The sequence below is a fragment of the Nycticebus coucang genome, chromosome 1 (assembly GCF_027406575.1).
Source record: "Nycticebus coucang isolate mNycCou1 chromosome 1, mNycCou1.pri, whole genome shotgun sequence".
Lineage (NCBI taxonomy): Eukaryota > Metazoa > Chordata > Mammalia > Primates > Lorisidae > Nycticebus > Nycticebus coucang.
The window spans coordinates 133,975,242-134,002,149 of NC_069780.1; the positions used below are offsets into that span (position 1 = coordinate 133,975,242).

A 26,908-nucleotide genomic window follows, 5' to 3' on the forward strand; every position below is an offset into this window, starting at 1 on the left:
CCAAGGAGGAATTTCAGGGTGAAGGGACTGCTCCAGCTCCTGAGTTCACTGCTACTCAGCCCAAGGTGGCAGACTGGTCTAAAGACTGAAACTGCCCTCTGTGTCTATTCAGCAGTTCCCCACTGAAGACTGGAGGGCTCAGCCTGCCGCTAAAGACTGATCTGCAGCTCCCACTGTTTAGGTCAATGAAATGGGTAGGAATAACCACTGAGTGGTCTTAAGCTATTCTTCTACAGCTTGTTATTCTTTTTTTTTTTTTTTTATTGTTGGGGATTCATTGAGGGTACAATAAGCCAGGTTACACTGATTGCAATTGTTAGGTAAAGTCCCTCTTGCAATCATGTCTTGCCCCCATAAAGTGTGACACACACCAAGGTAGCTTGTTATTCTTAAACAAGATGGAAATAAAGTTGGTGGAAAATAAACATCAGTTAAAAAAAGACTGAAATAATTTTTAAAAATCAGACAAATCTTATAACTGAGAAATCATTTGTTGAAGTGAAGATCTCTTTAGAGGCTCTGAAAGGCAGAATGAACCAAGTAGAAAAAAGAATCAGTGAGCTCAAAGACTGGTTACTTGAAAAGACACACAGGAGAAAAAAGAATGAATAGAAATGAACACTGCCTGCAAGATATAGAAGATTATCTCAAAAGACCAAATCTAAGAATTGTTGGTGTCCAAAAGGGAGCTGGGCAAGAAAAAGGAATAGAAAGCTTTTTCAGAGAAATAAAAGAAAATTTTTCAAAACTTGAGAAAGATAACAATATCCAGGTACAAGAAGGTCTTGGAACGTCAAACAGATTCAACCCAAATAAGACTACCCCAAAGCACTTAATAATCAAACACTTAAAGGTCAAAGACAAAGGATCCCAAAAGCAACAAGAGAGAAGCAAATAACATGGAAGGGAAAGGGGCACCAATTTTTCTGGCTACAGACTTCTTAACAAAAACCTTGCAAACCAGGACAGAGCAGAACATTTTCAAAGTACTTGAAGAAAAAAAAAAAAAAATACTGCCATCCAAGACTATTTTGTCTAGAAAAATTATCCTTCCAATTTGAAGGAGAGATAAAGTCTCTCCTGCAAGACCTTCAGTCTGAAAGGCGTGTTTACAAAGCCAAAAGTATTAAGTAATCCTTTTGGGAAAAGTTTGCTGATCTTTGGGAGCTATAAAAGTGGTCTGGGAGCCATATAATGCTCTTCTTTGCTTTGATTTCCTCCATTTTTATCAAGCCATCCTCTGAACATAATTAGATTTCTTAAGTCTGTTTCCCTATGAAGAGAATGTGCATTCTTGCTAACAAGAATTTCCAATCATGCTTGCCAGTTATATTGGTCACCGTAAATGACTAAATTGCCCTTTCATAAAAGTCTCATAAATTTACAAGTTTTCAAGGGTTCAAGCATCCTTTGATATTCAGCTCTCAGGTGTGCATATCTGTAGGACTAAATGCTGTCCCAATAGAGTCAAATCCCCATAAGGGCCAACCTCACATAACTGTTATTATTGCATCCCATTGGGTATCAGGAAAGTCTTTGTACCAGAAACATCTTAGTATTTGTGAACTTATATTTCTAGGCCTCTTACTCTTTAATATTTAAAAACTTTTTTAAACTTTATTTTATATACAAATAGTTAGCATGGTTTCTTTCACTGCATCAGCCCCCTGGATAAACAATTCAAGGAAGATTATTTAGTCCAACGTATTAAACCCGATGTCCTTCACTTACTGATGAAAACATTGGCAGCACATATTGAGGCCATACTTCCGCATCAGACCATGCCAGTTTGAGCAAACGCCGCAAGAGTGAGAGCCTTAGCCAAATTTTCGAGGTGACTCCAGTAGAACTGCTGGTGACCCATCTTGCTTTCAGGAGTCTAATAAGGCAAAAGGAAATATTAAATTTTTTTAATCACAGTAATATATAAATAAAGTTCTAAAATTCAAAAAGAAATATGGGACTAGAACAAAAAATAATGCCCTCACAAGGCCCTCCTCATCTTCAATTCTTGTAAATCAAGAAACAATCATTTTCAACCCTTTTGACTTTTTTTATATTTGCTGTTATAATTATAAATAACATGCCAAATAAAGCTCTTTGCAAAATAGTCATGTGGAGTAAATAGTTTCTTTTTGTGGAATTGTCCCCAATGGAGTTATCCTGCATGGACTGTTTCCAAGCTTGCTGCACAGCTGTAGGCCTGGAGCTTCCCCTCAGCATGATTTTGGGTCTTCTCATGACCTCCTGCTAGAAAGTGCCTATTTTCTAGGTCATGGATCTTCCTCCGGTTTTTTCATCCTGATGGATGGGACACATGCTCTTGGTGCTTTGTGAGGAAAAATGAACAGGAGGTAAAATTTGTGTTATCTTATGTGTTTGAAATTGTCTTCATTATTCCCTCACGTTTGGTTGATAGTTTGTTCAGATTTGAGGTAAAAATCGTGTCTTCTCTGAAGTTGTAGGCCCATGGCCCCTTAGCTTCCTGTGTAGCCCTAAAGGGGTGGCAGAGAGTCCTCAGGCCCCTGGCTAAATTCCTGGGTGGTCGGGGATCGCTGCTGTTCTGAGATCACAGCTTGCGGGTGGGGGAGAGTGCCACAGTCTTAACAGGCAGGAACAGGACCTGCCTCCCTCTGCTGCCCCAGTCCCACCTGGGCTTTCTCCCTCATCCTGACTGTGGCAGCCCTCAGGATATTCAGTTAGCCACTGCAATTTTCTTCTAGCCTGCAATGTAGCCCCAGGCCATTAGAGATGCCAGCCTGGTGGCTCAATATCAAGCCTCCTGAGCAGCCACCACAGCCCCAGACACATGGCTTTCAGGGTCTCCTGCTCTGTGCAGCAGCAATGCCAGGAAAGGACCCTGCCCTTGGTGCAAGCCCAACCCCGGAGGCTACACCACTGGTGTGTCACGAACCAGCGCGAAGTGGGAATGTTTGGGAATGAGAGAAAAGAGACGAGACAGGATGGGATCCAGAGGGCTGAAGCAGCTGAGGCTGCAGCCAGCACCGAAATGCATACTCAGCTTAATTTTATAGTATCTGAGCAGGGTTGCTTACGAGGAAGTAGCATAGACAAAGAACATATTTTTGGTCTTACAATATGATTGGAAAATGTAAATGACTTTATCAAAAACAATTCATTCTGCTGATGGTTTCTACTGCATAACATTGTTAACATATGTTAATGATAAGAAACAAAAGGGAAGGGTCTTTTGCATAGTTTCTAAGGATTAACTAGGTGAAGAAAGAGATACATGACTTCTGGCAAAACATCTAGAAAGAGAAAAACATGTTGTTTTAAGAGGAGGGAAAACATGTTGACTCAGCAGGAAGAAAGCAGTTGGAGGGCGTGCCCTGAATGTCTCCCAGGCCGTGGGAGCCCTGCTCGCTCTCCACACTAGTGGGGCTGCACTTACCACTCCAAGGCCCAGCCAGCCAGCCCTCTGGCTTGCCCACCCCAGCCTCCTGCGCAGCTGTGTCTGCAGTGGTGTGCAGAGAGGGAGAAGTGGTCTCATTCCTATGCGTGAGCCCAAAGCATAGAAGCTGCCTGGTTGGAGGGGGGAGATTTCACTCGGAGCCGGGCACAGAGTCACTTTTCACAGCCCCAGACAGGAAGCAGTTGAACCCTGGAAAACACACACTCCAGTTTTCTCTGTCCCAGGGACTACACTCTTGGTGTACTGTCCCATTCTTTCCCCCAAGGAGTAGCACTCCCTGTGGGCAAGAGTTCTGCGCTCCCTGCAGGGGGAGCTTCAGTGGGTCCTCACTGTGTGTGGAGATGTGGGGGTTGTTATTCCCAGAGAGCCATGCTGTTCCATGACGGCCACACTTCCACAGTGGTGTCCTGCCATAGCAGCTCGGGTCTTGGGAGAGGGGTGAGTGATTCAGCTTGAGTTCCCAGTCTGGTGAAATGCTCTTTCGGGATCTCAAAACACTGCCCATAGAGTGTCAGGGTTTGTGAGGGCAGAGGAGTTCTCCCGTGGTTCAGATTGCCTCTGTCTGCAGAAGGGAGCTGGACCACACAAGTTCTCCCACTTACCTTCTCCCCTCATACCAAACCCCTCAAGGGCCCTGGCCAAGCTCAGCCAAGCTGGCCTCTCACTTCCTTCTCGTTCTGTGCCTTAAGTATTTCCTGTGAGTTCTCCATTGGACTCTAGTGTTCTCTCTTTGGTTACAATTGTTCAGAATTTTGGTTCTTTTTATAGCGCAAATGTCTCTAGTCAGCCATCTTGAACAAGAACTCTCAATCCTTAAGTTTTGGTCACTCCTTCACCTAAGTGAGAACTTAACCCAAAGCGGGGAATTCCTAAACAAAATTATGGGAGGCAGTTGTTTTGGAGTGAGCTTGCGCACTAGGCCCCAACAGATCAGACCAAACCGAAATGGAGGAATTCATGTTAAATATGCAATAATCAAACTGAAAATTTAGGGAAACATATAGAGCCCAAAACAGAGAGGTAGGTTTATCTGTTTGTTTTTTAAACCTCACAGAAAATAGGAGAATCCTGCACCAGGATGTCCCCTCTGCTGTAAACCTTGCAAAAAGTAACCTGTAGTCCCTTATTCCTACCTCACAGAAACTACTTTTCTGATATTTCCTGGTGGAATTTGAGACCAAAGAAGTACATTTATGACGGCGACAGTGCGACATCAATTCCTGACAAAAGGAGGGAATTGTGAAATTAATTGTAGCCTAACACTGCTTCCTTACATATTTTAAATTCAGCCTTAAGGTTTCTCCATAAACAGTGAACTGTAACGTAGCTGGATGTTTAAACAGACTGGAACCTACTCTTGTACCAGTCACTGAGTTTCGACCAATCAAAAGTGTCCATCTGGTTTAAATAAGGAAAAACGCCAAGCTGCAACCAATCCAGCTGTTTCTGTACCTCACTTCCATTGTCAGTACATCACTTTCCTTGTTCTATCCATAAATCCTCTCCAACCGCAGGGCAGTAAGGAGTCTCTCTGGAGCTATTCTGGTTTGGGGGAGCTGCCCAACTCAACTCCGTCAAATTTAATTTGTCTAAATGTTTTCTTTTAACACTGTTAAGCCCATAATAATTATAGCTAAACTTTTGTAATTGCCCCTCTTCTGACTTGTCCTTTTTCTTTATAAACTCAAGCCTCTCCCTTTGTTCTCCAGAACACTCCCCAAGGTGACTTAGAAGTGTTTTAGTCTATAGTCTTTAATCTCAGCTCAAATAAACTCTCTTTATTAATTTGCCTCAGTGTCTTTCCTTAGGTTGACACTAGATTCTGATAAAGATTCTTTACTTAGCCAAACTTTTTTTTTTTTTTTGCAGTTTTTGGCTGGGGGCTGGGTTTGAACCCGCCACCTCCAGCATATGGGGCCGGCGCCCTACTCCTTTGAGCCACAGGCACTGCCCAGTGCATTTCCTTGTCAAATCCAGTTTTACCAAAGAACCTTGCTAATAAGTCAGTTTATCAAGAACCCCCCCGTGCCGTGATATCTGATCAGGTCCGCATTCTTCACCTTGCTGCAGGTGATGTGTGACCACACTACACTGGCCTGTCTTCAGCAAGACTCTTCCTTACCCCCCTTAGTCATTTCCATCCACTGGAAGGATAGAACTGTCTTCCTCCTCAGCTGTACTCAGAGTTGAACCCACTCCTTCCCCCTCACTCCAAGACGCAGTTGCAGTGGTCCCTGTACCTACAGTGATGGTCCTGGATAAAATCTTCCTCAGTGTACTTTAAAAAGAATCATTAAATAATGTTTTCCTTAGCAGTGCCTGACTTTTGTTTGACGCATAGGATATTAATAGCAGGTGGAACCAGGAAGGTTTCAGTTACCCATGACTTGGTGATATTAACTTACTTATTCTATCTCAGCTGGAATATTCATTGCTTGGCCTTTGCTCAAAGATGGGAACAGTTTAGGAATAAGACAGCCATTCAGCTCTTCATGAGTAAGCCCTAACCTAAAACAAATTTAGTTTCTAGATAGTAAAAAAAGACACGCCATTTAAAAAATGCCAACTCACACAAGATGACTGAATTTTTGCACTTCACTTTTAAAATGTGAAACTTTTAGAAACTTAGAATGTGAATTCTTAGAAACTTCAGGATTGCTATTCCAGGCATGCACACCCAGAGGAGTACTTATTTAACAAAGGCAGATGTTGCCTACTGGAAGTAAGTCGTCTATGTGGGAATCATTTGGGGCAAGTAATGTTATTTTCTTTCACTTGCCTCAAAAAACCAGTGTTCAGTTGTGGCTTTGGGACTCTAAGAGAAAATATCTTGTTCTCATCTGTACCCCACGGCTCGGTTACCTCATTTATAAAACATTCAATAGTTCCTCTAGGTAATTCCACTTGCAAGCATTAAATTCCACTCTGAATTTTTTCTCCTTGCTGTTTTAAGGAAATAAAAATTAAAAATTAAAAAGGCAGACTACAGGGTAGCGTTCTGGAAAAAGCCCAGCTTTGGGAGTCAGGACCTTGCGGTTCTCATCCCAAATCTCCTGACAGATCTGCTGTGTGCATCTGGCCAAACCTGTCCACTTCTGTAGGTTCTGTTTCCACGTCTGTACAATAAAGAAGCGAGGCAGACAGGGGAGGCTTTGTATGAATGGCTGATCCCCAGAGTCCCTTCAAGTTCAAATATTCTGTGATTTTTATTATGTAAGCCAAGATGTTGGGTAGATATCACAGTAAATTATGCTACCAAATGCAAAGAATAGAAAAACTGACTTATTGTATTTTTTTTTCATAACCCAAAGATTTGGAGATGGACAACTGGTCCATTTAAGATTCAACAATGTCAAGGATAGCATCTTTTCTTTCCTTTTTTTAATAGCTTAAACAGGGCTGGGCGTGGTGGCTCACTCCTGTATTCCTAGCACTTGGGAGGCCCAGGCAGGTGGATTGCTTGAGTTCACGGGTTTGAGATCAACCTGAGCAAAAGCAAGGCCTTGTCTCTACTAAAAATAGAAAAACTGAGGCAGGAGGATCGCTTGAGCCCAAGAGTTGGAGGTTGCTGTGAGCTATGACACCACAGCACTCTACCCAGGGTGATAGCTTGAGATTTTGTCACACACACACACACACACACACACAAATAGCTTAAACAGGTATAATTTGCTGGGTGCGGTGGCTCATGCTATAAGCCCAGCACTTTGGGAGGCCCAGGTGGGTAGATCACCTGAGCTCATGAGTTCGACACCAGCCTGAGCCAGAGTGAGGACCCCATCTCTAAAAATAGCCGGGCATTGTGGCAGGCACTTGTAGTCCCAGCTACTTGGGAGGCTGAGGCAAGGGAATCACTTGAGCCCAAGATTTGAGGGTACTGTGAGCTATGATGTCACAGTACTCTACCAGGGGTGACAAAGTGGGTCTCGGGGAAAAAAAAAAAAAACAAAAAACAGGTATAATTGATATAGAATTAACTTCACATAAATAATGCATACAATTTGATACATTTTGTCATTGGTATATATCCATGAAACCAACACAACAATCAAGATAATGAACATATCCAGTGCCCCCAAATGTTTCCCTGTCTCCCTTTATAACATCTCCCTTCTGTCTTTCCTTGTATTCCCATGTTGCAATGTGTACCAGTAGTTTGTTACTTTTTATTACTGAGTAGTATTACTCAGTAAGCATATGAGAGAATTCCAATTCTTCTGTATCCTTGTGAATCCTTGGCAGGGTTCTTGTTTTTTGTTTTGTTTTCTTTTATTTTTACTTTAGCCATTCTAACAGGTATGTAGTACATTCTGGTTTTAATTTGCTTTTCTCTAATGATATTGAACATATCTTTATGGGCTTATTTCAATACATTTTCTTGGTGACATGCCTATCCACAGTTTTGCTCTTTTTTTTTTTTTTTGAGACAGAGCCTCAAGCTGTCACACTGGATAGAGTGCTGTGACATCACAGCTCACAGCAACCTCAAACTCCTGGGCTTAAGTGATTCTCTTGCCTCAGCCTCCTAAGTAGCTGGGACTATAGGTGCCTACCACAATGCCTGGTTATTTTTTGGTTGCAGTTGTCACTGTTGTTTGGTAGGCCTGGGCTGGATTCGAACCCACCAGCTCTGGTGTATGTGGCTGGCACCTTGGCCACTTGAGTTACAGGTGCCGAGCCTCTGTTAGTAATTTCTATTTTAATTTCATCATGATCAGAAAACATCCTGTAATCCATTTGGGTTGTTCTTTTCCCAGCCTTGGCTATTTCCTCACACATATGTGTGATCAGTACTTAGCTGAAACTATCTGGATTCCTTGTTGTGGATGGCAATCTCTTCCCTGGTCCTCTGCAAGCTCTACTATGCTGTCTTTTTTTTGGGGGGGGCAGTTTTTGGCTGGGGCTGGGTTTGAACCCACCACCTCCAGCATATGGGGCTGGTGCTCTACCCCTTTGAGCCACAGGCGCTGCCCCAAAAGTCAGGCTCTGTCTTTTTCCTTTTGCAGCTTTTGGATGGGGCTGGGTTTGAACCCGCCACCTCCAACATATGGGGCCAGCGCCCTACTCCATTGAGCCACAAGCGCCGCCCAACTATGCTGTCCTTTTCAGATGCTTCACTTCATCACCTCAGCTCAGGAAATCCATGGGCTCTGCTGGAGCTCCCTCCTCTCCTTCAGGGCAGTAATCTAAGGCAATGATAGGGCTCGCCTAATCTTTTCCCAAGCTTCCTTTGTATCACTGCTCTTCATTGTCTGATCTCCCAATGTCTTAAAAAACAAACAAAAAAAAAAAAAAAAACAAGGGGTGGCACCTGTGGCTCAGTTGGTAAGGCACTGGCCCCATATACCTAGGGTGGCGGGTTCAAACCCAGCCCTGGCTGAACTGCAACCAAAAAATAGCTGGGTATTGTGGAGGGCGCCTGTAGTCCCAGCTACTCGGGAGGCTGAGGCAAGAGAATTGCTTAAGCCCAGGAGTTGGAGGTTGCTGTGAGCTGTGTGATGCCATGGCACTCTACCGAGGGCCATAAAGTGAGACTCTGTCTCTACAAAAAAAAAAAAAAAAAACTGTCATGGCCAACTGCAGTGGCTCACACCTGTAATCCTAGAACTCTGGGAGACCAAGGAAGGTGGATGGCTTGAGCTCAAGAGTTCAAGACCAGCCTGAGCAAGAGTGACACCCCCATCTCTACTAAAAATAGAAAAACTAGGAAGGCATTGTGGCACGCATCCCAGTACCCAGGAGACTGAGGCAAGAGGATTGCTTAAGCCCAAGAGTTTGAGGTTGCTGTAAGCTATGACAGCACAGCACTCTACCCAGGGTGACAGAGTGAGACTTTGTTTCAAAAAACAAACAAACCAAAAAAAGCCTGTTATTTTGCATATCTCCCCTCTTTTATGTTCACTTCAAATAGAAGGGTAAATTTAGTCCCAGCTTGGCCAGAAACAGAAGTTCTTGGGGGTACCAGCATCTTACCCTCCTCTTGATACTTGCCCTCATGCTTTGGGCCTAATGATCACACAATGGCTGCCATGTCACTAAGCTTTATAATTACATGAATGCAGGATTTAATGCTAGCCATACCCATTTATTATAAATGTGATTTTCCAAAATCCCCGCAGCAAACTTTCCCTTATACTTCCTTGGCTCTGATGAGGCCACTTGGCCATCCTCATCTACAAAAGAGTCTGGGAAAGCAGAAAACAGCATTGTCACGATTGGTTTAAGTTTCAGTGGGATTTGACTGCCATTGGCACACAGCTATCCCACATGAACTGAAGAAGGACAGGACGGGGGATAGGGTATTGGATAGACAACTGACGGGGCCTGCAGCAGAGGCAAGCAACACAGTCCTCTTCGGAAAATAAAGAGCAGCTTCTGTCTCCCATTGGGTTTTGCCCTGCATGTGAGTCACCCAGGCTTCTCTGACAATTGGCTGCTTTCCACCCCTTCCGCTGTCTGATAAGAGTTCTGTGTCCTGAGGGCAACATTCTAATACCCTCCTGAGGGTTACTTCTCACTTCAGGGAAGGTTTTGAAGCTCTAAAATACCAAGGAGAAATCATCAATGAAATCTCTAGTTGTTTAAGCCTCTGTGTTTAGTTTATCTGTCATTTGTTTGCTTCTAGCTAAAGTTAAAATTACAAGCGGCTGCACAGGCACCATCCAGGTGAGATCTACTTTGCTAATTTTAAGGGTCAACTCAAGTAGATGTCTCCAAGTCCGTCTCAGGATCCATGGCTGTATTCATTCTGCTTGGTTCACTCAGAGGTGATTGGAGGGAGTCAAGATCTATAGAAGTCCCTGAGTTACAAACATCTGACTTGCATACAACTCGCACTTACAAATGGAGGCTGTTCCGGGTAATGTACCTGTTCCAACTTACATACAAATTCAATTTAAGAACAAACCTACAAAACCTGTCTTGTTTGCAACCCAGGACTGCCTGTAGTTAGTTTCTAGCATTCTTCCTAGTGGTCATGACACAGGGGTGTCAAGTTTCAGACCAATTGATGGAGTTCAAAGCTGCTGGTCTAACTTCCAGGCTGGGAGGCATTCTCTTTGGCCAGGAAGGCACCTTTTGTGCAAATTATTACCCCAGAAGGGCTCAGGGGCAATCTTAAGATTTAAAGAGGTGCTGAGACTTAATTCAAAGCTACATTTATATACAAGAAGTAAGCATTTATGTAGATTAAATGTTTATTTCAGGAAGCTGTGGGAGATGCTGGCAGAGGAGCAAAATCTTCCAATCCAACTTCTCTCCTCTCCTCTGCCTTGGCACTTATAGGGCTAGTGCTCCTTTATAAGTGCTGTAAGTGTGATACAGTGAGCACACACACATCTGGTTCCAGCCAAAACCCCAAATGGGCAGGCCACCAACGGGTTACCAGTGGCAGGCAGGCCTGGGAAGTGGCAGGCCCTGGTGAAACACTGGCTGTCCACAAGGTGGGTACCTCACTCTGCCCGGCTATCTTCTTCCAACCTCTGTTTCCTACAAACATCAGCCACTCTCACACCTTGCATCACAGTAATGTGTCTTCCCAGAAAAGGCAACCGGAAAAACAAAATCAATGAATGAGATCGGAGCTCATCTCCTATTAGGAGGGAGACTGTGCGTGGTGTGGGAAAGCGCAGGAGAGAAGAGTAAGTGTGCGTGCAGTTTTCTCAGTGGAAATGTAACTGCCGAGCACTCAGTCTGATCAATGAGCAGGAAGGCAGGCAGACAGGAGGCGTGCAGTCCACGATTCACATCCTCTCCACACTGGGGGGCCCTGATCAGTCTAGAAATCGCATCATACAAGGCCCAGGGAGAGTGAGAGTGCCACCATCTGACACAGCCGCACTGGCCCTTCAGAGGGCACGGCAGCCGTAACCCAATCTGCCATAAACGGTAGCCAGAAGCTGGCATTGTGCTCTGTGTGTTCGTGAGGCTCAGTCTGCTTTGCACACCAATCTATGATATTTTAGAAATTTGCTTAATGGAAATCAATAGCAAATAGATTTGTCTAGCAAATAGATTGTTCTGTATGTTAGTCCCCAGATAAGCAAAGCTTCCTTCCCATTTTCTGCTAACAGCCTTCTCTGGATATGATACCCAGTCTTCATAATTCCTCTTTCAATGATCCTGTCTTAGTTTTATTCCCCTAGCCAATTCTCTGTTGTTCTGAAAACTCTTCTGGCAAGCAGGTGGTAATTAACAAGTGTCTGCCCTTCTCATTAATTATTCAAGTGAATTCTAATTCTTCAGATGTACTGATCCAGCCATTTATCTACGTTCCCTCCCCCTGTTCAATTAACTTTTGTACAGACAGAGTTTCACTTTATTGCCCTCGGTAGAGTGCTGTGGCATCACACAGCTCACAGCAACCTCCAACTCCTGGGCTTAGGCGATTCTCCTGCCTCAGCCTCCTGAGTAGCTGGGACTATAGGCGCCAGCCACAACGCCCAGCTATTTTTTTTGTTGTTGTTGCAGTTTGTCCGGGGCTGGGTTTGAACCCGCCACCCTCGGTATATGGGGTCAGCGCCCTGCTCACTGAGCCACAGGCGCCGCCCTCAATTAACTTTTTAAACAGAATACTGTATGTAAAGTGTGCTGCTGGAGGCGTGGAAGGTGTGAGGACCACAGAGTGGTGAAACAGAACTAGAAAAGGCACTGAGAGTTCCTGGGAAGGACACCAACGGTGATCACTGCAGGAGGTGACATTTAAGCTGAGGTTGGAATGACAAGAAAAAGCTGGTTGTGCCAAGTGCAGAGGAAGAGTGAGTGTGGCAAGTGTGGTGGAAGGCAGGGGAGGAGAGCTTGGCAGCTGGGGCTAGGAATGGTCACTGTCCCTGCACTGTGGGGCATGGAGCAGAGAGAGTGGTTGGCAGAGACTGGATCATGCAGAACTTTATCAGCCAGGAACAGTTTTCAGAAGACACTGGTGGTTTTAAGCAGGTACACATGAATGAATTCTGGGGTTTTCTGATGTGGGCCCATCTTTGGCCTACAATTGCTTTGCATGTATAGTGTGATAATGACATCAATCAAAAATTATGAGATGTCATTGTTCTGGACTGAGCTCCTGCACTAGGCCCCATCAGACCATATCAAACCAGAATAAAATTACATATACTAAGTGCTACGTAATCAAACTGAAACTTCAAGGAACAAGTAGATCTCTAAACAGGTAAGTTTTTTCTGAAAACACAGGGGACCCCACTCTACCTGAGTCAGCACAATAAGGACATACCCTCTGCTTTGATCTTTACTCCCCTCCAAAAAGCAACCTGGAGTAACCTGACATTAGCCAATCAGCTTTTCTCCTTGTTCTATTTTCTTTTCTCCACCTTATCAAACTCACTGTTCTCACACTGCCCAGAGAAAGCGCATTCTCCTTTGTAAAACATAGGCTGTCCCATGTGTGAATCACAAATATGAGACAGATCTATAAATAAATCTGTTGAGGTTTTGTCTTTTGATATTAGTTTTTGCATCTAAAATCATCATATAAAGTTTCCTTTTTCAATAAATATATTTAAGCAAACAAAGTAAGCCCTTATAAAACTATTGAGTAATAATACAGATACAGCTGGAGCTATAAAGATCGAAACACTGCCTTCAGGTAAAGCAAAACAGAGTAATCTGTTTGGATCCTGAATTACTTAAGAGATCAGATGGAGACCTAGTAGCTTGCAAGTATTTGAGAAGGCAGCAAGCTGGAGAAAAATGCAAAGATAGCACTGTCCTGTTTCGTTCTAAAACGGTGGTTTCCACTGTTTTGGTACCAGGTCCCAGTTTTTCCTTGAAGGTGGGGAATGAGGAACAGGAGGCAAAGCTCAAGTAGTGATGTGAGAAGGGAGTGGCTATAAATACAAATGAAGCTTTACTCACCTCTCACCTGCCTCTGCAAGGCCCAGTTTCTAACAGGACACAAGCCAGAACCTTTTTGGCTCTGTGGACAGGAGGCAGGAAGGGGAGGACCCAGGACTAGAAGGGAGCTCAGATAGTGATACTGTGCAGCCCAGTTCCTAATAGACCAGCACCAGTCCACAGCCTGAGGGTGAGGACTGCAGTTCTGAAAGATGCAAGGTGTCCATTCAAAGTTAATACAGATTAGTCCTTACCTCCTGGGTCACTTGACGGGCTGCCAATAACCAATGAGGCTTCCTAACCATTCAGAATGCTTCCTGTAATCTCTTTGTGACACTGTACTTTCATGTACTTTTTAAGTTGTTCTTAATAATTATTTTACACAGATTTCCCCAGAACAAAATATTAAGGAACAGGAAGAAGGAGACTCTCCTGACTATTATGCCCTGTTAAGAACAGCCTTAAAATTATAGGACCATAACTCGGACAATTTAATATCCATGAATACAGAAATAATACAAGAAAAATTATATTTTTTTAAATGCCAGGTTTTCTTCATTCTAAGTTCTATTTTAAAATCCACATTTCTTAAGATGTCTGCATTTGTGAAATCAGATGGTTGTCTCACAACTGATGTTAAAAAGAAAAATAATCCTACCAGAGGCAGCGCCTGTGGCTCAGTGAATATGGCACTGGCACCATGTACCCAGGGTGGTGGGTTTGAACCCAGCCCCAACCAAACTGCAATAACAACATCAAAAAATAGCCGGGTATTGTGGCAAGTGCCTATAGTCCCAGCTCCTCAGGAGGCTGAGGCAAGAGAATTATCTAAGCCCAAGAGCTGGAGGTTGCTGTGAGCTGTGATGCCACAGCACTCTACCAAGGGTGACAAAGTGAGACTCTGTCTCTAAAAAAAAAAAAAAAAAAAAAAAATTAATAATAATAATAATCCTACTAGAATATATAGAAACCTGTTTTTTAAAAATGTGGCTTGAAGTTATAATGTAAATTGATTAAGGTAAGAATCTCTGATCCATGAACACAATGTTTTTCCATCTGTTTACATCCTCTGCAATTTCCTTCTTTGGTGTCTCTTAGTTCTCCCTGTAGCGGTCTTTCACTTCCTTGGTTAAGTATATTCCTAGGTATTTTATTTTCTTTGTTACTATTGTAAAAGCTATTGAGTCTTTGATTCTCAGCTTGACAGTTGTTGGCATATATGAATGTTACTGATTTGTGTACAAATTTGTGATTTTTGTAACCTGAGACATTTCTGATGATCAATTCTGCGAGTCTCTTACCAGAATCTTCAGTGTTTTCTAGATGTAAGATCATACCATCAGCAAAAAACAATAGTTTGGCCTCTTCTTTCTCCATTTGGATACTGTTGATTTCCACCCCTTGTCTCATTGCTCTGGCTAGGACTTCCTACACTATGTTGAATAGAAGTGGTGATAGCGGGCAACCTTGTCTGGTTTCATTTCTAAGTGGGAATGCTTTTGATGATTTTTGCTGTGGGTTTGTCACAAATGTCTTTTATAATTTTGATATATGTCCCATCTGTTAAGTGATCTTATCATAAAAAGGTGCTGATTTTTTTTTTTTTTTTTTTTTTGTAGAGACAGAGTCTCACTGTACCGCCCTTGGGTAGAGTGCAGTGGCGTCACACGGCTCACAGCAACCTCTAACTCTTGGGCTTACGCGATTCTCTTGCCTCAGCCTCCCGAGCAGCTGGGACTGCAGGTGCCCGCCACAATACCCAGCTATTTTTTTGTTTTTTTTGCAGTTTGGCCGGGGCTGGGTTTGAACCTGCCACCTTCGGCATATGGGGCAGGCACCCTACTCACTGAGCCACAGGCACCACCAAAGGTGCTGAATTTTGTCCAGTGCTTTTTCTGCATCTATTGACAGGATCTTATGGTCTTTGCTTTTGCTTCTATTTATGTGGTGAATTACATTTATAGACTTGTATGTGTTGAGCCATTCTTGTATCTCTGGGATGAAGCCCACTTAGTCATGGTGAATTATTTTTTTGATGTGCAGCTTAATTTTGTTTGCTATGGTTTTACTGAAAATTTTTGCATTTATATTCTTTTTTTTTTTTTTTTTTTCTTTTTTGAGACAGAGCCACAGCTCACAGCAACCTCCAACTCCTGGGCTTAAGTGATTCTCTTGCCTCAACCTCCCAAGTAGCTGGGACTACAAATGCCCACCACAACGCCCAGCTTTTTTTGATTGTAGTTGTCATTGTTGTTTGGCAGACCCGGGCTGGATTTGAACCCGTGAGCTCTTGTGTATGTGGCTGGCACCTTAGCCGCTTGAGCTACAGGCGCACCATGCCTGCATTTATGTTCTTAAGGGAACTGGTCTGTAGTTTTCTCTTTTTTTGTTGTGTCCTTTCCTGACTTTGGTATCAAGGTGATATTGGCTTCATAGAATGAGTGAGGAGGGGGGGCTTCCTTCCTTCTTGATGTTATGGAATAATTTCTGCAGCTATAGGTACCAGTTTTTCTTTGTAGGTCTGGTAAAACTCGGGTATGAAACCAGCTGGTCCAGGACTTTCTTCTGTTGGGAGATTTTTATTCCTGCTTCAATTTTGATGTTGGTCTGTTCAGGAGTTCTAGTTCTTCCTGATTGAGTCTAGTGAGGTTGTGTGTTTCCAGGAATTTGTGTATTTCCTCCACATTTTCAACTTTATATGCATAGAGATTTTTATGGTATTCAGAGATGATATTTTGTATTTCCATGGCACCAGTTGTGACTTTTTCTTTTGCATTTCTGATTGAGCTTGTTAGAATCCTTTCTTTTGTGTTTCTGGTTAATTTAGCAAGAAATTAACTGGTGATTTTTGTTTATCTTTTCAAAGACTATCTTTTTGTTTCTTTTGTCTTCCGAAGAATTCTTTATCAATTTCATTTAGTTCTGCTCTGATCTTGGTTTGTTTTTGGGGGGGTGTTTTTTTGTTTGTTTGTTTTGTGAGGCAGAGTCTCACTCTGTCACTCTGGATAGAGTGCTGTGGTATCATCACAGCTGACAGCAATCTCAAACTCTTGGGCTCAAGCAATCCTCTTGCCTCAGCCTCCCAAGTAGCTGGGACTACAGGCACCCACCACAACACCTGGCTAGTATTTTTCTATTTTTAGTAGAGATGGGGGTCTTACTCTTGCTCAGGCTGGTCTTGAACTAACTCCTGAGCTCCAGCAATCCACCTGCCTCAGCCTCCCAGAGTGTTGGGCTTACAGGCGTAAATAACCTCCTGGCCTTGGTTATTTCTTTTCTTCTGCTGGGTTTGAGATTGGTTTGACCTACAGATAAGAACAGAGAACCCAGATATAAAACCATCCTCATATTTCCATCTGATCTTTGACAAAGAAAACAAAAAGATACTGGGGGAAAGAATCTCTATTCAATAAATAGTGCTGAGGAAACTGGATAACCACATGTAGAAAACTGAAACAGGTTCCACACCTTGCACCACTCACAATAATTCACCATGGATAACAGACCTAAACCTAAGTCATGAAAGTATAAGAATTCTAGATGAAAATGTTGGAAAAATCCTCATAGACATTGGCCTAGGCAAAGAATTTATGAAGAAAACTCCAAAAACCATCACGGCAACAACAAAAATTAACAAATGGGACTTGATTAAGAAGCTTCTGCACAGGTAAGGAAGTAATCAATAGAGTGAACAGTCAACATACAGAATGGGGAAAAATATTTTCATGTTATACATCCAATAAAGGCCTGATAACAACAATCTATAAAGAACTCAATCCCATTTAAAAAGCGAGCAAAAGACATGAACAGAAGCTTTTCAAAAGAAAACAGACTAATGTCCAGAAAACATGTGAAAAAATGCTCTGCATCTCTAATCATCAGAGAAGTGTAAATCAAAACCACGATAAGATATTACCTAACTCTGGTAAGAATGGCAGTTATCAAAAAGTCCCCAAAAAACAGACGCTGGCATGGATATAGGAAGAAACACTGGACTGCACACTAGTACATCTTCTATGGAAAGTAGATGGAAGTGCCTCAAAGAACTAAAAGTAGACCTACAATTTGTTTTGGATTTTGTTTTTGTTTTAGACAGAGTCTCACTATGTCGCCCTCAGTAGAGTACTGTGGTGTCACAGCTCACAGCAACCTCAAACTCTTGGGCTTAAGTGATTCTCTTGCCTCAGTCTCCCAAGTAGCTGGGACTACAGGCGCCCGCCACAACACCCAGCTAGTTTTTGTTGTGGTTGTCATTGTTGTTTAGCTGGCCTGGGCCAGGTTCAAAGCCACCAGCCTCAGTATATGCATCTGACATCATAACCACTGTGCTTCAGGCACCAACCCTAGGCCTACCATTTGATTGAGCAATCTCACTGCTGGGAATTTACCCAAGGGGAAAAAAAGTCATTTTATTCAAAAAGACATTTGCACTCAAATGTTTTTTGCAGAACAATTTGTAATTGCACCTGGGCACAGAGGCTCATGCCTGTAATCCCAGCACTCTGGGAGGCCGAGGCAAGCGGTTTGCTTGAGTTCAGGAGTTTGAGACCAGCCTGAGCAAAAGTGAGACTCTGTTTCTAAAAAATAGCTGGGCATTGTGGCAGGCGCCTATAGTCCCAGCTACTTGGGAGACTGAGGCAAGATAATCACTTAAGCCCAAGAGTTTGAGGTTGCTATGAGCTATGACTCCATGGCACTCAACCCCAGAGCACCTGAATGAGACTTTGTCTTAAAAAAAAAAAATTGTAATTGCAAAGATGTGGGCTCAGGGTGGCGCCCGTAGCTCAAAGGAGTAGGGCGCCAGCCCCACATGCCAGAGGTGGTGGGTTCAAACCCAGCCGCAGCCAAAAAAAACTGCAAAAAAAAAAAGATGTGGGATCAACCTAGTGTCTGTCAAAACATGAGTAGATTAATAAAATGTGGTAGATGTGTACTATGGAGTACTACTCAGTCATTAAAAATGGTAAAAATAGTTGTAACAACCTGGATGGAACTGGAGACCATTCTTCTAAATGAAGTATCACAAGAATGAAAAACATGGCTCCACACCCGTAGCACAGTGATTATAGCACCAGCCACATACACCAAGGCTGGATGGTTTGAACCCAGCTGGGGCCAGCTAGACAATAATGACAATTGCAACAAAAAATAGCCAGGCATTGTGGTAGGCACCTGTAGTCCCAGCTACTTGGGAGGCTGAGGCAAAAGAATCACTTAAGCCCAAGAGTTTGAGGTTGCTGTGAGCTCTGACCCCACAGCACTCTACCAAGGGTGACAAAGTGAAACTCTGTCTTAAAAAAAAAAAAAGAATGGAAAAACAAACACTATACATACCCACTATTAAATTGGAACTAAATGTTCAATACTCATAGCACATGTGGAAACAAAGCAGGTGAGAGGGTAGAGCAGGGACAGGTAAATTCACACCTAACGGGCACACTATCTGAGTGATGGGCACACTTACAACGTTGATTCAAAGTGTGCAAAACCAATTCATGTGACCAAAATGTTTCTACCCCTGTAATACTCGGAATTTTTTTTTAAGTATTATATTTTTAATACCACTAATTACATTTTCAAAGATGATATAATTTACATGTAAAGGTGTCAATAAATCTTATCTTACAATAGGATATGTGAGTATAAACAGCCTACATGCACTGTACATTATTCATACAACTTTACATACACATGCAATAATTTCCAGAGAAAATAGCTATAAACCATTGATCTAGGTTCTATATAAGTTTAAAAAATGAACCAAAATATAAAGATTTCCACTTTTCAGCTGCATGTGGTGGAATGAACAAAGTTGAACTCTGAGACATTTATTACATTGAAGATATTTAACTTTGCTCCATGCCAGCCATGAGTGAAAGTGCTAGAGGTTCCAAATGGGGAAAAGATCCTCTACAGACAGGTTTGTTTAAAATGGTTACAAGAAACATATGGCAGTTTTTAAAATCAGACTCCATTTTCTCTCTAGATTCCATTCTCCAGGCCCCCAGGCCTGCCTGCCAACCATCTGCAAACATGAGAGCCAAGTTCAACACTTTCACCATAGCTTCTTTTACAAAGCTGACCTTTTCTCTCAGCAGACATCGATCATGGATGCTTGACAAATACCTATAGTGAATTTTAATCAACTGATCTAAATCCTTGGTTTCCTCGACTTGATGTTGAAACTCCAGCCCTGTACTATGTAGAGTCCTGGTCATGATGTAGTTGTGCAAGCTGTTCACAAAATGCATGAGCTTCACTCGTAAGAGGAACATCCGATGAATCTGCTGTCTTACTGGTTCTTTCTGTGTTCCAAACTGAGCAACTGTGTTTTGTTCTTGTAGAAGACCTTCCTTAAGTCGTGGTTTTTCAGCAGTACTAACCAGTTCACCAAAAAGTAAGACATCTAGACTATATTTTGCCCACTTTATTTGCAGTAAGAGAAGGAATACTTGATTATAAATTTTTTGACATTCCAAACTTAGAACAATGTCCACAGGCCATGGGACCTTGTAGCTCAGGGTCAGACCATCTAAAATATGAACAGGTAGTTTCTTCTTAGCTGTGTCAACATTTTCAAAAGATACAGACAGACGTGAACTGTCTTCAGGATAACGCTGTCCTACTGCTTCTTGGAGTTGGACATTAAGAAAAGACACATTCTGCTAGGTTTCCTTTTCTCTTATTTTATCAAAAATTGATGTATAGAAGTCATACATGGTATCTCCACCTTCCATTAAGAAAAAATTCCTCATGGCCTGCAAGTATTCTACCAACCTATAATCTTTTTTTAGAGTCCACATGAGATTTCCATGGCAATCCAGATACTGCTTATGAATATGAGGATAGAGGCAAGGTCTGGCATGTCACAGATTCTGATGATCAGTCCACACAAACATCTCCACCAGCAAACTTCTCCTGAAAGTCACTCTGCTCCAAAATACAACCTGGTGAAGTCAATGGTGAGCAGGGGATCATGAATGTCATCCAGCTCCAGATGCCTTTCAGCAATGGACTGCATTGTCACTAGGTTCTCTGTGGTCGCTTCTTGCTCGGTAAGAATGTGTGGAGTGGGATCTTCTCCATGCCAAAGCCAAGGTTGTACAGATTCCAGAAAGAGGGTGTACAAGCTTTTTCTTTCTGCATCTCTGAAGGCTGCCTGGCACGTGGTGCTCTCTGCACACTGCAGGTTCTTCAGCAGGTGCGTCGACTTGCCAGCCATTATGATCTGCTTCAGCACAGGTTTGAGGAAGGACACCATGTTGTGCTGCCTGCCGGAGGGCCCCTGGTCACTGCCAGAACTTGCACTAGCCTTATCACTCATTTTGTCTTCATTTTCTGTCTTTTCCGATACACTGTATGATGTGTAAATGGCATACCAGAAGTCTCTGCGATTTATTGGAACATTTTTGTTTCTCTGGATGATGAATTCCCTGGTGCCATCCCACAGGTGCCCGTGCACAATCCACTCATCCACTGTCTGCAGGTATGGCCATACTGTCTCCACCCAGAGGGAACAGGAGGGAGACAGTTTGCTCAGAGGCTTCTCCAACATTGTCATATTCAAGAATGGCCTTGTACAAGGTGTTGAGCAGGTGAGATGCGCGGACGACATTTTGAGTGTCAGGTGGAACTTCTGCTACTCCAGTACTAAACACTTTGTGTAGAACTTTGAACGGAGCCAATCGAGGTGACAACTTGTCCACCACTGTTGCAAGAGTTATCGTAGTATCATTATTGATGATGCACTTCTCAATTTCTGCAATTCTTCTTTGAAACTAATAAAATATTTGTACAGAGCCCACATGAAAGCTTGGTAGGTTCTGAAGGGAGCTTCAGTGGACTTCTTAGGAATGGAACCATTTCCAAGTGCCATGCTTTAAGAGCTGTGTCCCATGATTTCATTGATGAACTCCTGGAATCGAAACACCACCTGGCCATATGCTGCTATTTGTTCTAGTACAGACCGTAACAGTTATGTGCAAATGAGTTACTATAATATTGTTCCTCACAGTTACCTTCCCATCTATCAACTGAAATATAAAGAGCTTTTTCACCCCTGAAAGTAACCATAGGATTTCCCGAATAACTTGTGTCTCAGTAACAAAGACCCTGTCATCCGGAACATATAATGGATCACTGCTATACAAGTGTTGGTCCCAGACAGCAACTAAATTGGAGTGTAAATCTAAACTATGAGGAAACCGTGAAGGCCTAGCTGTCCAGTACTGATGGACGACATGCTGTTCTAGCCAGCTTCAGTCATCTGGTTCATCTGCTTTCCAGCTGACACAAGGAGCCAGTTTTCTGCTTTGATCTTGTTCTTCTAACGGTGTCCTGTCCACCTGGATTCCAGAGTCCTCTCTGCTTAAGGGCTGTTGGTCATCTTCCCCTTCACTCTCTTCAGACCAGATCTGTGTGCTGTTTTGGTGTTTTTGGACTTGGCACTCAGTTGAACTGCCTTGGGGAGAGCTTGGGCAGGAGTGCGGAGAACTCTGGGCATTGTCCAGGGCCCAAGACTAAGCCTCTGAGCAGGACAGAGCTAATAGTGTTCGGCTGTGGGCCGCAGGGAGCCATTATGAGAGAACTGAAATTTTTTTTAAAAAGATTCTCAATCTCATTGTTAAAGTGGGTCATAGGCATTTGTTATTTCTTTCATGTATGTGACAGAAAAGAGTTAATTATCCTTTTATGATCTGACAACACTCTTGCAAATATTTAACTGGTAAGAATAGAGAGATGTTGATACAATATTAGTACCAAGGTAGCAAATTATTAAATAAGACACTGTCACAGTCTACTCCTACTGCTATAAAAAATACCTAGACTGTTTATAAACAATATAAATTTATTTCTTACAGTTCTAGAGGCTGGGAAATTCAAGATGGAGGTGCCAGCTAATTCAGCCTCTGATGAGGGCTGCTCTTTGCTTCAAAGATGACACCTTGCTGCTGTGTTGATGTGGAAGTGTAAAGGGGAAAACAGGCTCTCTCAAGCTTTTTTTTTTTTTTTTTTTTTGAGACAGAGTCTCACTATGTCATCCCTGGTAGAGTGCCATGGCATCACAGCTCACAGCAACCTCAAACACTTGGGCTTAAGCAATTCTCTTGCCTCAGCCTCCTAAGTAGCTGGGACTACAGGCGCCCACCACAACGCCTGGGTATATTTTGGTTGTAGTGTCACTGTTTGGGCAGGGCCGGGCTAGATTCGAACCTGCCAGCTTTGGTGTATGTGGCTGGCGCCCTAGCTGCTGATCTACAGGCGCCAAGCCTCTCAAGCTGTTTCATAAAGGGACTGATTGATCCCACTTGTGACAGGGACTCCTCATGACCTAATTACCTTTCAAAGGCTCCTCTCTTTTTTTTGAGACAGAGCCTCAAGCTGTCACCCTGGGCAGAGTGCCGTGGCATCACAGCTCACAACAACCTCCAACTCCTGGGCTCAAGCAATTCTCCTGAGGCTCCTCTCTTAAAACCATACTTTTGGTGATGAGGTTCCTACAAGTAAATGTGTTGGAAGGACACAGATGTTCAGATCATAGTAGCAACCAGTCAGAATTGCAGGTTCTTTTGGAGATCATTTTTCACAGGGCATGTAAACATTTCTGAAGTCTTTAGGTCTATATTCTTTTATTCAAATCATACCTCCAAGGACAGTCAGTTATAATTATACATCTTCCTCCAAGTCTCTATGCTGCACATGAAAACAAGATAAAGGTCCTTGTGAGGATTTGTATTCTAATCCATTACCAATACGAGTCCGTGAACTAATCTATGACAGATGATCCTCTCCCACTGAAGCTTCAATGGGGAGAGACAGCTTCATCTTTTTATGAGTCTCATTATAAGGACTTGAATTTTTAAAGACATTTCCTGGAATTTCATTAGTTTTTTGAAGTTAGAATTAGGCCCGTAGAGCCCAGTTTAATGTTTTTATGGATGAGTTGAATCTTGCTGAAGTCAGGGCTTTCAGCCAACTCATCACCACAGCAGCGCATGTCTTGTCCAGTAGGTAGTTTTTCATCACTCACTCTTCTTCTATCCTCCCCCTTTCTTAGTTTTCAATGTCTATTACAACTCTTAACAACTATATATATCCCTCATCTCCCACTGTTTTTTCCAAAAAATTCTATTGTGTCCAAAAACTAGGGACAGGGATGAAAAGAAATTTACTTGAATACAATTATGTATAAAGGAGGATAAAGCATTAGCCATTCATATTACTGGTAACAAATATGCAAAAGACCTCAAAAGCACAAGAAATGGTTAAATAAATCAGAAATTCAGTGTGCAGACTTTCAGTCTTTAGACTGAATGTGAAAAAAAATGTAAACACAAACTTTGATTATGGTGAGTGTGTGTGTGTGCACACATATACTACATATATAACTAACATTTATTAAGGAAAAAAAGGTTCATTTGGTAACAGCTTCCCTGCAACTGAGCACGGTGAGTCTGGGGAGATAAGACTCCAGGCATCTCTGCCTGGTGGGATCTGCCTATAATCATCCCTTTGAGGATACAGGGAGTCAGCAAGGGACTTCTGGACCCCAAGAGGAGGACAAAACAGTGGAAAACTGGCAAATGGCTGCATGTGTTCGATCAACCTAATCCTGCCGGCAGCCATAAGTATAAGCAGCAGTGAGACTGCAAACTGGAAAGTCCTTACCTATAAACTGTTTCAGTGTTTTTGGACTTGGCACTTAGTTGAACTACCTTGGGGAGAGCTTGACCAAGAGTGCAGAGAACTTTGGGCATTGTCTAGGGCCCCAGACTGAGCCGCTGAGCTGGACGGAGCTAATAGTGTTTAGCTGTGGGCCGCAGGGAGCCATCATGAGAGAACTGCCCTGGCAAGCTCTGCCCTCAGGGTAACAGAGCAAGGATCAGGCAGGAGCTAGTAATCTAGTGACTGAGAGCCTAAAGGCGGGGACTGAGCTACCTTACAGCCTTAACCTCAGGGGCAGAGTGAGACCGGTTTTGGCACACTGGAGCCTTGGGCTGTTGCCCTGGGTAGAGTGCCGTGACATCACAGCTCATAGCAACCTCAAACTACTGGGCTTGGCACCGCCCAGACCTCCATAAGAGCTGCACCATGACCCCCGACCCGCAACCTGTGCCCACCGGGTCTCCGCATGCCCTGACCAGGAACTGCGGGAGCTGCGCAACCCTGTATCCTCCCTCCTATACCCTCCCTGCCTCCACACTGGCCCACTCGTCTGGCCAGGGACTCTGGTAGCCACATGCCCTCCAGAGCCCTCCCTGCCTCTGCTCAGAGTCCTTCTCCTAGCCAGAGACTGCTGAAGCCTTGGGCCCTCTGTGCCAAAATCACTGGGCGCCAGGCACTCCCAGAACCGTGTGCACCACCTCCTGCCCTGTTGCTGTATCCGCGAGTGTTACACTCCAGAGCTGCTTCCACAACCAGAACTCCTTGGCTGGGGCAGCCCCAGAGGAACTACACAGGGTCACTCCCTACAAAGATCCAGCAACAATAGAGTGATCCCGCTGGGGTCTAATCTTGGAGAGACACCTCCACAACTCTGAAGATGGCCAGAAGCAAGGTGAAAAACAATCATGAGGTGAAATCAACAGAAAAACTCTGGCAATATGAATAATCAGAGTAGATCAATGCCCCCAAGGATCAATGGGGCAGACACAGCACAATATCCCATACACAAACAAATAGCTGAGATGTCAGAAATCGAATTCAAATCTAGATAGCAAATAAGATCAAATTAGAATTTCAAGCAGTGACCCAAAAGATATCTCAAGAATTCAACAAATTCAAAGACCAAATGACCAAAGATTTTGACACGTTGAGACAAGTAGCTGTAGCTCTCAAAGATCTGAGAAACACAGTAGAATCCCTCAGTAACAGAATGGAGCAAGCAGAAGAAAGGATTTCTGACATAGAAGACAAAGCTTTTGAATGCTCCCAAACTCTCAAAGAGGAAGAGAAATGGAGGGCAAAAACAGATCATTCTCTCAAAGAGCTCTGGGATAATTCAAAGAAAACTAATATTCGTATTATAGGGATCCCTGAAAGTGGCGAAGTGGCTTCATAAGACACAGAGTCTCTTCTCCATGAGATTATGAAGGAGAACTTTCCAGACATGCCAAGAGATTCTGAAATTCAGATAGCAGACAGTTTCAGAACTCCAGCATGACTCCACCCAAATAAGACATCCCCCAGACACATCATAATCAATTTCTCTAAAGTTAATATGTAGGAGAAAATTCTGAAAGCAGCCAGATGAAAGAAAACCATCACCTACAAGGGAAAGAATATTAGAATAAGTGCATATCTCTCTGCTGAAACCTTTCAAGCTAAAAGAGGATGGTCATTGACTTTTAATCTCCTAAAACAAAATAACTTTCAAGCCAGGATCCTGTACCCAGCTAAACTGAGTTTCATTTATGACGGAGAAATTAAATACTCAATGACATTCACATGTTGAAGAAATTTGCCATAACTAAACCAGCTGTCCAGGATATTCTCAGACCTATCCTCCATAAAGACCAGTGTACTGCTCCACCACAAAAGTAAACCCACCCAGAAAATTTTGATCAAATTCCAACTTCTACAGTCGCAAAAGGATTAAAAATCTCCACCAGACTATCGAAAGGCTTATCAATATTCTCAATTAATGTGAATGGTTTAAATTGTCCTCTAAAGAGGCACAGGTTGGCTGACTAGATACAAAAACTCAAGCCAGATATCTGCTGCATACAAGAATCGCATCTTACATTAAAAGACAAATATAGACTCAAGGTGAAGGGATGGTCATCTATACTCCAGGCAAATGAAAAGCAGAAAAAAGCAGGCATTGCATTCCTATTCACAGATGCAATAGGCTTTAAACCAACGGAAATAAGGAAGGATAAGGATGGACACTTCATATTTATTAAAGGTAATACTCAATATGATGAGATTTCAATTATTAATATTTATGCACCCAACCAGAATGCACCTCAATTTATAAGAGAAACTCTAACAGACATGAGCAACTTGATTTCCACCAGTTCCATAGTAGTTGGAGATTTTAACAACCCTTTAGCAGTGCTGGATAGATCCTCCAAAAAGAAGCTAAGCAAAGTAATTTTAGATTTAATTTTAACCATTCAACACCTGGACTTAACAGACATCTACAGAACATTTCTCCCAACCAACAAAACTGAATACACATTCTTCTCATCAGCCCACGGAACATACTCGAAAATTGACCACATCCTAGGCCACCAATTTAACCTCAGCAAATTTTAAAAAATAGAAATTATTCCTTGCATCTTTTCAGACCATCATGGAATAAAAGTTGAAATCAATAACAACAAGAATCTGCATACCCATACAAAAACATGGAAGCAAAACAACCGTCTTCTGAAGGATAGATGGGTTATAGATGAGATTAAGAAGGAAATCGCCAAATTTTTGGAACAAAACCAAAATTAAGACATGAATTACCAGAACCTCTGGGATACTGCAAAGGCACTCTTAAGAGGGAAATTTATAGCACTGCAAGCCTTCCTCAAGAAAATGGAAAGAGAGGAAGTTAATAACTTCATGGGACATCTCAAGCAACTGGAGAAGGAAGAACATTCCAACCCCAAACCCAGCAGAAGAAAAGAA

At 42.8% G+C, this 26,908-nt stretch overlaps 2 pseudogenes; both read right to left on the reverse strand.

The window, feature by feature from the left end:
• Positions 1 to 1,694: 1,694 nt before the first annotated feature.
• On the reverse strand, positions 1,695 to 1,864 carry LOC128589868 (40S ribosomal protein S29-like; annotated as a pseudogene).
• Positions 1,865 to 18,998: 17,134 nt separating this feature from the next.
• Positions 18,999 to 21,197, reverse strand: LOC128589329 (gamma-tubulin complex component 5-like; annotated as a pseudogene).
• Positions 21,198 to 26,908: the final 5,711 nt, after the last annotated feature.